A 13,211-nucleotide genomic window follows, 5' to 3' on the forward strand; every position below is an offset into this window, starting at 1 on the left:
AAATGGTACAGGGCCCAATTACCTCTCTGATATGTTGCAGCGGTCTAACCCAATCAGATCTACCAGATCGCAGCAGCAAAATTTACTGGTAAAACCTGTTGTTAAAACAAAGTGTGATGAAGCAGCTTTTAGCTACTATGCAGTACAGCTATGGAACCAACTCCCAGAGGACATAAAAAATGCTCCTGCTGTTGGCAGCTTTAAATCTAGATTAAAGACCAAGCTGTTTTCAGATGCTTTCTGCTAACTGATAAATATCATCCTCTTTACATCTTTTAAACTTTGCTTAACTTTTACAGTCTCTGCATGTTTTAAACTTAACTTTTATTCTATTTTATTCTGCTGTTTTTTACTGAACTTTTACTTCATTTTATTATTTTATTTCTACTATTGTTTAATTCTTCTTATTTTTTTCTCTCTTCTTCCCCCTTTATTTTATGTAATTTTATTTTCTATTGTTTACTATTTTGCTTTTACCTCTGTAAAGCACATTGAACTGCCACTGTGTATGAAATGCGCTATATAAATAAACTTGCCTTGCCTATGGGTGAGAGGCAGGGTGCACCCTAGACAAGTCGCCAGGTCATCACAGGGCTGACAGAGAGACAAACAATTTAGAGCCACCAATTAGCCTAACCTGCATGTCTTTGGACTGCAGGGGAAACTGGAGCACCTGGAGGAAACCCACACAAACATGGGGAGAACATGCAAACTCCACACAGAAAGGCCCCTGTCAGCCACTGGGCTCAAACCCAGAACCTTCTTGCTGTGAGGCGACAGTGCTAACCACTACACCACCGTGCCACCCAAGCAAAGCATAATTTCTTAATTGTTAACAAGAGATTGTTGATTAGAATAGTTGTGAAAAGAAGCAGACACAAATGTCAGCTCTGTTTCTGAACAGTGTTCAGAGTCAGAATCAGAACTACAAAGTGCAGTGTTGAGACACGGCCAACATCAATCCAAGTCTGAGTTTTGCTCAACAGAAACCTTGTAAAATGAAATGAAAGCTAATTTAAAAAAAGTAAAAAGTCATACCATTTCTTGATTTGCAAGAGCTTTCTGGTGCACCTCTGTTTCTTCTCAAACATGCAATGTGAAAATCTTTGAGCTCACCATCACATGACGTGATTAATGAGCAACAGTGAAGATACATATTTACCCAGGATTGTAGCTGGCTTGCAGCGTGTGCACACACACACACACACACACACGTCAGCTCTACTCCACACATACATGGGGCAACCGGCCATATCTGTCCCATATGTTGTATGTTATTATTATTATGTCATTTTATTTGTAGGGGACCATGTACAGTTTTTAACATAAATGTTTCCTGTACCAGAGTTAGCCTTTGGCAAATTTACATCTGCAGTCCCCCAATGTGTACCCATTCAGTCTTCTTTACACACACACACACACTTAAAAAAAAATCCACAAACCAATGAGTCTTGTATTCTCCCCTATTTCCTTGTTCAATCTTCTTCTGCTTCTTCTGCTTCTTCTTCTTCTGCTTCTCGGTTCAGATTTCACCCAATGACAGAAGCTGTCATTTCAGGCTGACTTGAGATCAGTTTGCCCTTCCTCAAAGTGTGTGTATAAAGAAATTGCCAGTCAGCAGTGCTGAGTCATCATCTCCCTCCAGAGAAAAAAGAGGGAGAAGATAAGAGAGACAGAGCAGACAGAGAGAGAGAGGGAGGAGTAAAAGCGCTGTTTATGAGCTTGTTCAGGAAATTATTTGGAGCAAATTCCTGCAAAAATCGGAGACTCTGGAAGTGGGAATATTATCAGTTAAGCATTTCACTTGCAAAAATTGACACTTAACCATGCAAATGATAACCCTATTTGAAAAACTGGAGCAGTGTATAGTGCTGAGAAATCATTGTATACATTGCTGTCATTAGTACACATATTAGTATAGTTTTTATCATATAGGCATTGCAGAATTTTTTGTATCTCACTACCTGTTAAACAAGCCCAACATAACACCTCACCTGTCCACCAGAAGGTACAAACACCAGAACTTCAGGGTGCCATATGAGATGCTTTCAGACCAAACAGGTTTAGGGATTTATTAGCTACTTTCTGACCTACAGGGAACTGATTCTTTGAACCTTAGTTCCAGCTAGCGAACCAGCCTGTGTTGAGTTTTGTGTGGAACCATGGTTATCAAGAGTATGCCATGAATGAAGGGTGTTGCACAAAGGAAGTACACAGTAGTAGAAAGATGGCGGACTGCATTGATTTGATTACCCACAAGCTTTTGTTCTGTGTAGTGAATCCCTGATGTGGGTGGAGTACAAAAGTATGGCAGGTGGGAACTGAAGTTCTTACAAACTTTTTATTTCTATTATATCTCATTATCTCTAGCTGCTTTATCCTGTTCTACAGGGTCGCAGGCAAGCTGGAGCCTATCCCAGCTGACTATGGGCGATATGTCTAGTTTTTCAGCTGACTCACTCCCACACACGCATACACACATGCATTCTGGTCAGAGAAAGTCCCTTTTCTCTGCCACACACACACACACACACACACACACACACACACACACACACACACACACACACACATTAATTGACAGCAGGTGGAATGACTTAGCCACTTACCTTCCCCGACCCTCCCCTCCATTCACAAACTGCTGCTTGGTCATGACCCCACTGCCACATACCCCCACCGCCTGACTCAGGCCAGGGAGCTGTCCGGCCTGAAGCTGACTCCCCCCCCGACGGGGCAGGAAGTCTGCCACCACCATCTGTGCCCCCGGCCTGTGGACCACCTTGAACTTAAATGGCTGGAGGGTGAGATACCAACGGGTGATCCACGCATTGGCATCCTTCATGCGGTGGAGCCACTGGAGGGGCATGTGGTCCGAACAGAGAGTGAAAGGGTGCCCCAGCAAGTAGTATCGGAGAGCAAGGACTGCCCACTTGATGGCAAGACACTCTTTTTCGATGGTACTTGCTTTCATGCATCAAGAGTTTCCAGCTGATGTACAGCATGTACTCCTCACCCTCCACCTTCTGGAACAAAATGGCCCCCAGCCCTTTGTCCGATGCATCAGTCTGCAAAATAAAGGGCAGAGAGAAGTCAGGGGAGTGCAAAAGTTGCCTCCCACACAGTGCAGCTTTTACGGTACCTCAGAGAAGGCCTGTTGGCACGGCTCCATCCACTGGACCGGATCTGGAGCCCCCTTTTTAGTGAGATTGGTTAGCGGGCTGGTGACGTCTGAATAATTAGGTATAAACCTACGATAATAGCCAGCCCCAGGAACCGTCTCACCTCTTTTTTGGTCTTGGGCCTCGGGCAGGCCGCAATTGCTGCAGTCTTGTTAATTTTGGGGGTGCACCTGCCCATGACCCAAGTGGAGCCCCAGATACCGTTCTTCCACCCGCCCAATTGCACACTTTTTTGGGTTAGCTGTGAGGCCCACATGCCTCAGCGACTTTAGAATGGCCCTCAGGTGTTCCAAGTGCTGCAGCCAATCATGGCTGTAGATTATTATATCATCCAGATATGTGGCCGCATAGGCAGCGTGAGGGCGGAGGACCCTGTCCATAAGCCGCAGGAACGTAGCGGGCGCCCCAAATAACCCAAAAGAGAGCATGACAAATTGGTGTAATTCAAATGGTGTGGAAAAGGCCATTTTCTCTCGGGATAGAGGAGTCAAGGGGATCTGCCAATATCTCTTTGTTAGATCCAGTGTCGAATAAAACCGAGCAACGCCTAACTGATCAAGCAACTCATCAATGCGAGGCATTGAGTATGCATCAAATTTAGACACCGTGTTGACCTTTCTGTAGTCCACACAGAACCGGACTGACCCATCGGTCTTGGGAACCAGGACCACTGGGCTGCTCCAGTCATTGTGGGACTCCTCGATTATGCCCATTTTGAGCATGGCCTTGAGTTCATCCCAAACCACCTTTTTCTTGTGTTCAGGCAAGCAGTAAGGGTGGCTACGCACTACCACCCCCGGGGGCATTTCGATGTGGTGTTCTATGAGGTAGGTACAACCAGGAAGGGACGAGAACATGTCGGAAAATTCCTTTTGCGACTTGGCCACCTCCATGAGTTGGGCCGGTGAGAGGTGATCTCCACAAGGGACCAGAGTGGTTCGGGATGTTATCGTCTTCACCTCCAGCTCCAGCTCCGCCTTCTCTGGGACTACCGATGCCAACGCCACGGGGACCCCCTCATTCCAGCATTTTAAAAGGTTGAGGTGGTAGATTTGCAATGCCCCACCCCTATCCATTTGCCTCACTTCATAGTCGATGTCCTCAACTCGCCATGTGACCACGAAGGGCCCTTGCCACTTGGCGATTAATTTAGTGCTCGATGTGGGCAATAATACGAGTACTTTGTCTCCCAGTGTGAACTCTCTAAGGCGCGTGCCCCTGTCATACAGCCAGATTTGATGTTCTTGTGCCTGCCGCAAATTCTCCTGGGTTAGGTGCGTGAGGGTGGGGAGTTTTGCACAGGTCAAGAATGTACTGGATTTCATTTTTGCTAGGCGAAAGTCCCTCCTCCCAATTTTCTTGTAGCACATCCAAAATGCCATGCAGCTTATGCCCATATAATAATTCAAATTGATAAATCCCCATGGAGGCTTGCAGGACCTCTTGTACTGCGAATAACAGGGGCTTGAGCCATTTATCCCAATTACATACATCTTCACTTAAGAATTTCTGGATTAGGTTTTTGAGGGTTTGTTTAAAACGCTCCGCTAAGCCATCCATTTGTGGGTGATAGACATTGGTGCGGATAGACTTAATCCCCAGTAACCCATACAGTTTACACAGTGCACATGACATAAATGAAGTGCCTTGGTCTGTCAGGATTTCTTTCAGAATCCCAACCCATGAGATAATGCAGAAGAACGCTTCCGCAATACTGCCTGCTGACATATTGTGGAGAGGCACTGCTTCCAGATATCGCATTGCATAGTCCACCAGAACTAAAATAAAGTGATACCCTCATGCCGACCGATCTAATGGCCCGATGAGATCCAAGCCAATTCACTCAAACAGGGTCTCGATTAGAGGGAGAGGGCGCAAAGGCGCTTTTGGAGTGGCCGCAGGATTTACTAATTGTCATTCATGGCATACCGCATACCACTGACGGACATCCCCATGAATCCCTGGCCAATAGAACCGGGCCATTATTCGGGCTAGTGTTTTATCTTGCCCTAAGTGTCCAGCCATGGGATTAAAGTGAGTCACATGGAATACGAGTTCCCTATGGCTCTTTGGGATTAACAATTGGGTTATTCATTCACTAGTTTGAGTGTCCTGCATCACTCGGTACAATCTATCTTTAATAATAGCAAAATAAGGGAAGGCCGGTGCCGCGCTTGGCTGAAGAGTTTGACCATTTATTACTCTCACTTGGTCAAACGCATGCCGCAGAGTCTTGTCTCGTGACTGCTCTAATGGGAAATCCTCAAGGGAATCCCCAAGAGAGGGAGGAGGAGTGGGCTGCTCCTCACTCTGACGTGGTACTGACGTAGACGGCTCTGTGACAGCTTCTCCAGTCAATGCCACACCAGGATCTTCCCATGACCTACTAGTGCAGGACCCACTACATGTTAAATATTCCATCAGCTTTTTAAACCTTGGCCAATCAGTACCCAAAATCAACGAATGGGTGAGATGAGGATTAACCGCTGCCTTTACTCTATGCATTTGGCCCCGGAATAGAATATGGACAGGCACTAAGGGATAATTGTGAACATCTCCGTGCACACACAACACTTTCACCACTTGTGCTCTCCCCAGTGCCTCACCTTGCACCAGGCATTGGTGAACTGAGGTCTGATTACAACCGGAATCCACCAAAGCGTGATATGTAACCCCTTGAACACTTACCAGTATGCAATATGTTCTGGCCCAATCGGGGGCGGTCTCTGGCGCGTAGGGGATCCGGATCACGGCTTCCACCTCCCTTGCGGAGCCCTGGTTCTGGAGATGCTCCGGCTCCCCGCCGCGCCAGCATACCAGCCTATGCTTTCCCTCTGCACTCTTCCACCTGAGGGGGGAAGGACACAGACATGGAAGAGGGAGACAGGAGGACACCACAGGTGTGACTGGCCGGCTGGGGAGGAGTTGGCCCCCGCCTCCATGGTGGGGGAAAAGGGTGAGAGGGAGAGAGAAAGAGACAGGGGGAGAGAAGAGAAATGAGGAGAGGTGCCTTCGCCTCGTCTGCCTGTCGTTGGAACCGCCGCCAGCTGGTCCTCCACCAACTCGATGGCTTGCTGGAGCAACGCCGGGAGATGACACTGGACCCATTCTGCTGTTCCTTCCGGAAGCCGAGAGATGACCTGTTCCAGTGCCACCAGGTCGATGATCCGGTCGGCGTCGCAGTCTTCCACCCTCAGCCACCACTGGCAGGCATCCCGGAGTTATTGGCCAAATGCGAACAGTCAGCCTCCAGTGTCAGCTTCTGGAACCGCTGGCGATGTTGTTCCGGGGAGCAGCCAACCTGCTGCAAAATGGCCCTCTTGAGGTCGGCGTAGTTGAGCCGGCTGTTGGCAGGGAGCTGCTGCACCGTGAGCTGTGCCTTGCCTGTCAGGAGCGGGAGGAGGCGAGCTGCACGCTGCTCGATTGGCCACCCCCACGCTTGGGCTGCTTGCTCGAAGAGAGCGATGAAGGCTTCGGGCTTGTCATGCGGGCCCATCTTCATGAGGGTGATGTGAGGGGAGTCTGCGGTGGTAAGGGTGGATGCCCCTGCCAATGCCAGCAGATGCCAGAACACCTGGCGATCTTCCCGCTGGGCCAGCATCAAGGCTTCAAAGCGTTGTTCCTGGTCCTTCCGGAGGGCGGTCAGCACTTCATGCTGGTTCTGCTGGGCAGTAGCAAGGGCACGGACGAGGTCCATAATTGGCGAGAACTCCATGGGGTGGTTCCCTTCCATAGTCGCTCCCGGGTTTTGGTACTACTGTAGTGAATCCCTGATGTGGGTTGAGTACAGTAGCATGGCAGGCGGGAACTGAAGTTCTTAAAAACTTTATTTCTATACATGTCTAGCTTTTCAGCTGACTCACTCCCACACAAGCGCACACACACATGCATTCTGGTCGGGGAGAGTTCCTTTTCTCTGCTCTCCCCCTCCTTTTATGCTCTGTCTCTGTAACATTTTATATACTTTATTTGATTCCACATTACAAGTTAATATCAATAGGAACCAGATATGGTGAATAATCCAAACACTATCAGGACCAAAAACATCCTGTTATGGCAATGCAGTCTCAGCGATACAGGAAGCATCTTCTCTTCCAGATGAACATGCTCCCTATAACTGTTGATATGGAGCAGTATTTAGCTAGCTGCCTGGCACTTCTTTTACTTAGTCCACTGATGTTAAGTCCACTGACCACCAGCCTATGTACATGGCCTAGACTCCCAAAGACAAGCACAATGAGCAAGCATTTGTACCCATAGCTCTCAATGGCAGATACTAGAGGTTGGTACTTTAGTTTTTTTGTACAGTAGGATTCCTCCATGAACAGGTCAAAAGCACAGGCTACTTCAAAGAGTCTAACTGTTTTGTTGTCATGTGACAAGCAAATGATATCTGGTGTGTTTGCTATTCCTGAGAAAGAGTTTGTGGATGAGTTAAACCAATGTGGCTTTACAGAGGTGTGTTTGTAGATCTGTTCCTGTGGAGTACGGGGGATCTGGGCGGCGATGAGGTCCACCAGTCTGTCATGTCTGGCAGTATACAGTCCTTTGTATAATGGACAACTGTTCATAATGTGGGCTACTGACTCCAGATGTTGTGGATGGTCGTGTAGTATACAGAAAGGGGAATGGATAGAGGGGAACCACAGAGAGAGATTGTATTTGGTGGGGAGAACCTGTAAGCGAGCCTTCACACAGAAGGTGATGATCGCATCACTGATAGAGTTATTGTTGTATATGGCATGTGATACAGAGTGGTCTGCACAGGTGAGTTTAGCCAGCTTTCCCTGGAGCTTCAGGCTGGACCAATACTCCATGTTGCGCTCCCTTTGAATGGACAGAAGGGTTTGCCTTGATGTTTTAGGCAGCAGGAGATAGGTAATGTTGCTATAATGCAGCCTGGCTTGAACCATGATTGATGGGTCATCCACCAGTGCATCGGTGACCTCTACAGGTTGAAGGTGGGAGGTCCATTTTAGTTCAGTGCCTGTTCTCCAGCACAAGTCATTTAAGTCAGGCCAGTCTGATGACACGCCAAATCCCTGTGCCCTGGTATCCAGCTTACCACTGCTCTTCCTTCTGAAGCCCAGAAAGTTGTCCTCACCACTGCACTAGAAATATTATGCCCAGAATCATGTCGGAAAATTCTCTACTTTAACGACGGCAGTTACGACAGGTGATGTGGCCTAGTGTGGAGCTTGATCAGAGGTCAGACTGGCGTGCGCTCTGCTCCGCCGCCATGACACTCTCTCATGCACGCATGCATATGCGCACACACACACACACACACACACACACACACACACACACACACACACACACATTCTGGTTGGGGAGAGTTCCTTTTCTCTGCTCTCCCCCTCCTTTTATGCTCTGTCTCTGTAACACACACACACACACACACACACACACACACACACACATATATTAATTGACAGCAGGTGGAATGACTTAGCCACTTACCTTCCCCAACCCCTCCCTCCATTCACGAACTGCTGCTTGGCCATACCCCCGCTGCCACATTCTGTTATTGCAGGTATTTGTTTTCATTTCATTTTTTCTGAAGATATTTTTGATACTTTTCCATTGCATTCTCCATTGATACAGTCTCCTTCCTCTCCAAACTAATGACACACCCACTGATGTCATCACGGTTCATGTTGGAAACGCCAGCTATATTTTGGTTCCACCTGGGAATTAACTTTTTAGATTCCGAACCAGTTTATTTTTGGTCGAAATGCGAGTGGTTCAAAATTTGGTGCACAAACCAGAACAGAACCCATTCCCTGTTGGTGGAAAAGGGGGTAATTGAGAGGAACTGCTCATGAGGAAGTTCCCCCAAGAACTACAACACCTTTGTATTGGCTCTGTCAGTAGGAACACTGAAGTGATGTAAGCCAACTTGATAGCATGGCAGTTGCAGGAAATGCTATTTTTACATTTTGCTTAGATGCATCAACATTGTGCTGTATTTCCTCCATTACATATACATACACTCAGTTAAACCTAGACTTCACTGTTAGTACCTTTGTCTGTGAGGTTTGTTCTTTAATATTTTATGCTAACATAAAAAAAAACTGTTGTTTATCTGGCTAACATTTTATACTGATTTTTAAAAGTGGTGGTTGCTGGTGCTTGCTCATATTCGACCAATCACCACATACACTTACATCACTCATGATTCATCTTGTGCTGGGAGAGAACCTACCCTGAAGTAGGAGCTTAAAAGATTCCTCAAAACAGCAATCTAAGAATTACAATCATCAGTTCCTACAGTGCGACACCCATAAAATGGGGAACTTTTTCCAACAGTTCTATGGAAAAGTTCCTCCAATGTGAAAGCACCACATAAGGAAGCCATGGCTGAATGGTCAGAGAAGCAGCTTTGGGATCAAAAGGTTGCTGGTTTGATTCCCTGGACCAGCAGGAACAGCTGAAGTACCCTTGAGCAAGGCACCTAACCCCCAACTGCTCCCCAGGTTGCTCTGGGTGTGTTGTACATCACTCTGGATAAGAGTGTCTGCTAAATGCCATTAATGTAATGCAATACATGAAGTTCAATAAAACACCAGCTTAGTGATATCAAGCCAAATCTCTTTACAAAGTCTTTGTCTTGCTTCATTTCTGTAATAATATCTCCACTGCAACAAGTTAAACACTTAAATTTTCTAAGAGTGCAACTCTCTGCCATCTTACCTGTATATTTAATCCACTCACTAACCCCAGAAAACTTTTACAACTGAACCTGGAGAATCCATCTTTACACAAACTCTCATTATTGTCCTGTTTTCTCTCCAACATTCATCCCTTTAGTGCAGAAGTGTTTTTTTTTTTATTTCCCTCAGGTCTAAAAACTAAATTACTGCTTTCAGTCATAGTTGATAGATGAGATCTGCAGCAGGTTTCTCGCCTTCTGCCTCTAACAGGTGCAGAAATGTTCATCCAGCTCGTGGGTGGTTTTTATGCTCATCTCAGAGAAACATGGCTTACAGCAGCCAAGAAAATCATGCACAAGTTAATTTCTATTTCTGGAAATCCTTCTGGGATTTATTGGCAGTTAGACATCTGTGATATGATGAAATGGGGAATGCAGGTGGGAATGTCGAATGGTGTAAACGGTGAGATCTAGCACGGGGACAGACGTGCACAGTGAGGGGGGAGACACCTGTGTTTGGCTGAGGATGCATGAAATAAACAGCTATAAACAAGTTTGGTCATAGATAATATTGAAGAGAAAAGAAAATCAGCATGAAGGTGAGCCGCACTGTAAAACTGAACTAAGGCAGCTTTTATGAGATTAAAAGAAGGATAATTCTGTGATATGTAATTAATAAACACTGTGTGTGTTACAATAAAATACTGAGTGATGGAGCAGTGTTACTGTTTCCACCCTGAAGTTGATCATTTTCCTATAACAGCATATCCCCAAATGTTTTATTCCTCTTACACCCAAGCAATTTACCAACAAATTATTTTTATTTATTTATTAAAGAACATGTCCTACTTTTTATCCATTTATTGTTGTTTAATGTTCCAGAACACTACTGAAACAAGTTAGTGCCTCTTCATTTCTCTTTCTTGAAGTTAAGAAGACAAACACAGCTTGTTTCATGTTACTGAGAAACTGCAAAGAAGCATAAACTCCTCTGTTCTGAAGATGTCGGAAAACATAAAGTTACAGCTTTGCCTCTGACTGTTACAGAGCACTGACACTGCAGACTCCTTTCAGAAATGTCACTACTTCACTGTCTGCTGTACAAGTGCCTGTGAATGAGCAGTTATTATAGATACATTTACAACCCCAATTCCAAAAAAATTGGGATGCTGTGTAAAACACAAATAAAAACAGAATGTGAAGAGTTGCAAATCATGGAAACCCTATATTTCATTGAAAATAGTACAAAGACAACATATCAAATGTTGAAACTGAGAATTTTTTTATTGTTTTTTGGAAAATATATGCTTATTTTGAATTTGATGTCAGCAACACATTTCAAAAAAAGTTGGGACAGGGGCATGTTTACCACTGTGTTGCATCACCTCTACTTTTAACCACACTCTGTAAACATTTGGAAACTGAAGAGAACAATTGCTGTGGTTTTGAAAAATAAATATTGTCCTGTTCTTGCCTGATATACAATTTCTGTTGCTTAACAGTTCAGGGTCTCCTTTGTTGTATTTTGCACTTCATAATGTGCCAAATGTTTTAAATGGGAGACAGGTCTGGACTGCAGGCAGGCCAGTTTAGCACCAGGACTCTTACTATGGAGCCATGCAGTTTTGATATGTGCAGAAAACGGTTTGGCATTGTCTTACTGAAAGAAGGAAGGCCTTCCCTGAAAAAGATTTGGATAGCAGCATATTGCTCTGAAACGTGTATATATCATGTCGATATGTTGTCTTTCTGGGCGGCACGGTGGTGTAGTGGTTAGCACTGTCGCCTCACAGTAAGAAGGTCCTGGGTTCGAGCCCCGGGGCCGGCGAGGGCCTTTCTGTGTGGAGTTTGCATGTTCTCCCCGTGTCCGTGTGGGTTTCCTCCGGGTGCTCCGGTTTCCCCCACAGTCCAAAGACATGCAGGTTAGGTTAACTGGTGACTCTAAATTGACCGTAGGTGTGAATGTGAGTGTGAATGGTTGTCTGTGTCTATGTGTCAGCCCTGTGATGACCTGGCGACTTGTCCAGGGTGTACCCCGCCTTTCGCCCGTAGTCAGCTGGGATAGGCTCCAGCTTGCCTGCGACCCTGTAGAAGGATAAAGCGGCTAGAGATAATGAGATGAGATGTTGTCTTTCTACTATTTGCAATGAAATATAGGGTTTCCATGATTTGCAAATTATCGCATTCTGTTATTATTTAGAGTTTACACAACATCCCAACTTTTTTGGAATTGGGGTTGTCGAATCAGCACATGAATATAAGCCTGTGATTTGTAGTTGCACTACTGTCAGCTCTGCTGTTATAGAAGATTAATCAACACCTTCTGACCAATCAGGATCCAGAACTCATTGCTGTGGTGTACTGCACAAAGGAATTGTAAGACCATTAATCAGTGTTATTTGACAGAATATTTGACAGAGCCCCACTGACTCAAATGCAGCAGAATTGTGTGTGTGTGTGTGTGTGTGTGTGTGCGTGCGTGCGTGCGAGAGAGAATGACATGAGCCATCAAGGGCAGTCTGATTCGTGTTTAATCCTGTTTAATTGCAGAGATAAGAGGAGGAATGAGGAGCCTCCTGGCGCTCTCACACCTGCGCAGACATCAAGAGAATCCAGAAAAGGCTGAGGATAAAAGGCTTTAAACCCACAGGATCCAGGGGGTGTAACGTGACATTTCTGTGTTCAGACCACACGCACGCACGCACACACACACACACACACACACACACACACAGTCGCTATGTTCCAGTATATACACAGCACCTTGCATAAGTATTCATAACTCTTCCACACTTTGTCATGTTACTGTTAAGGAGGTACCAAGTGTGTATGATGAGACAATACGTTTCTGGGGTATGGAGAGAGTTATAGCTCAAATCCAACAAAATCTCAACACTTATCTCATCTCATCTCATCTCATTATCTCTAGCCGCTTTATCCTTCTACAGGGTCGCAGGCAAGCTGGAGCCCATCCCAGCTGACTACGGGCGAAAGGCAGGGTACACCCTGGACAAGTCGCCAGGTTCAACACTTATCACGTGTTTAAATTCATAACAATTTCACTGTGTCACTGATTTATAGAGATGTCATTACTAATTGTTAGAGATCATTACTGAGCGTATTTACTCTTTTACAGGCTTGCTGAAGCTCTGATCGTGCTTCACACACACACACACTTAACGCGCATCTCTGTATAGGGAATAGGCGCCGGGACGCACCGCACGCGCGTCAGTGTCTCGTGTGCGAGTCCATCAAGCTCGTGAGCGTCTTTTCTACCAGAACCAGAATGGCACCGAGACGGATGTTGAGTTCGTAACACTTACATTATTTATTTGTTTGTTTGTTTCACGTGGTTTCGTGTCTCGGACCTCGGATCC

At 45.8% G+C, this 13,211-nt stretch overlaps 1 protein-coding gene across 2 annotated transcripts in view; it reads right to left on the minus strand.

Annotated features, from left to right (window-relative positions):
• The window catches only part of LOC132883536 (N-acyl-aromatic-L-amino acid amidohydrolase (carboxylate-forming) A-like), a 49,240-nt gene extending 47,724 nt beyond the window's left edge, over positions 1 to 1,516 (minus strand). For both annotated transcript variants that reach the window (XM_060917252.1, XM_060917253.1), the window contains exon 1: positions 1,443 to 1,516. The gene's annotated coding sequence lies outside the window, so the exon portion shown is untranslated. The remainder of the gene's footprint in view (positions 1 to 1,442) is intronic.
• Positions 1,517 to 13,211: the final 11,695 nt, after the last annotated feature.

The sequence above is a fragment of the Neoarius graeffei genome, chromosome 3, assembly GCF_027579695.1.
Source record: "Neoarius graeffei isolate fNeoGra1 chromosome 3, fNeoGra1.pri, whole genome shotgun sequence".
In the NCBI taxonomy this organism is placed as follows: domain Eukaryota; kingdom Metazoa; phylum Chordata; class Actinopteri; order Siluriformes; family Ariidae; genus Neoarius; species Neoarius graeffei.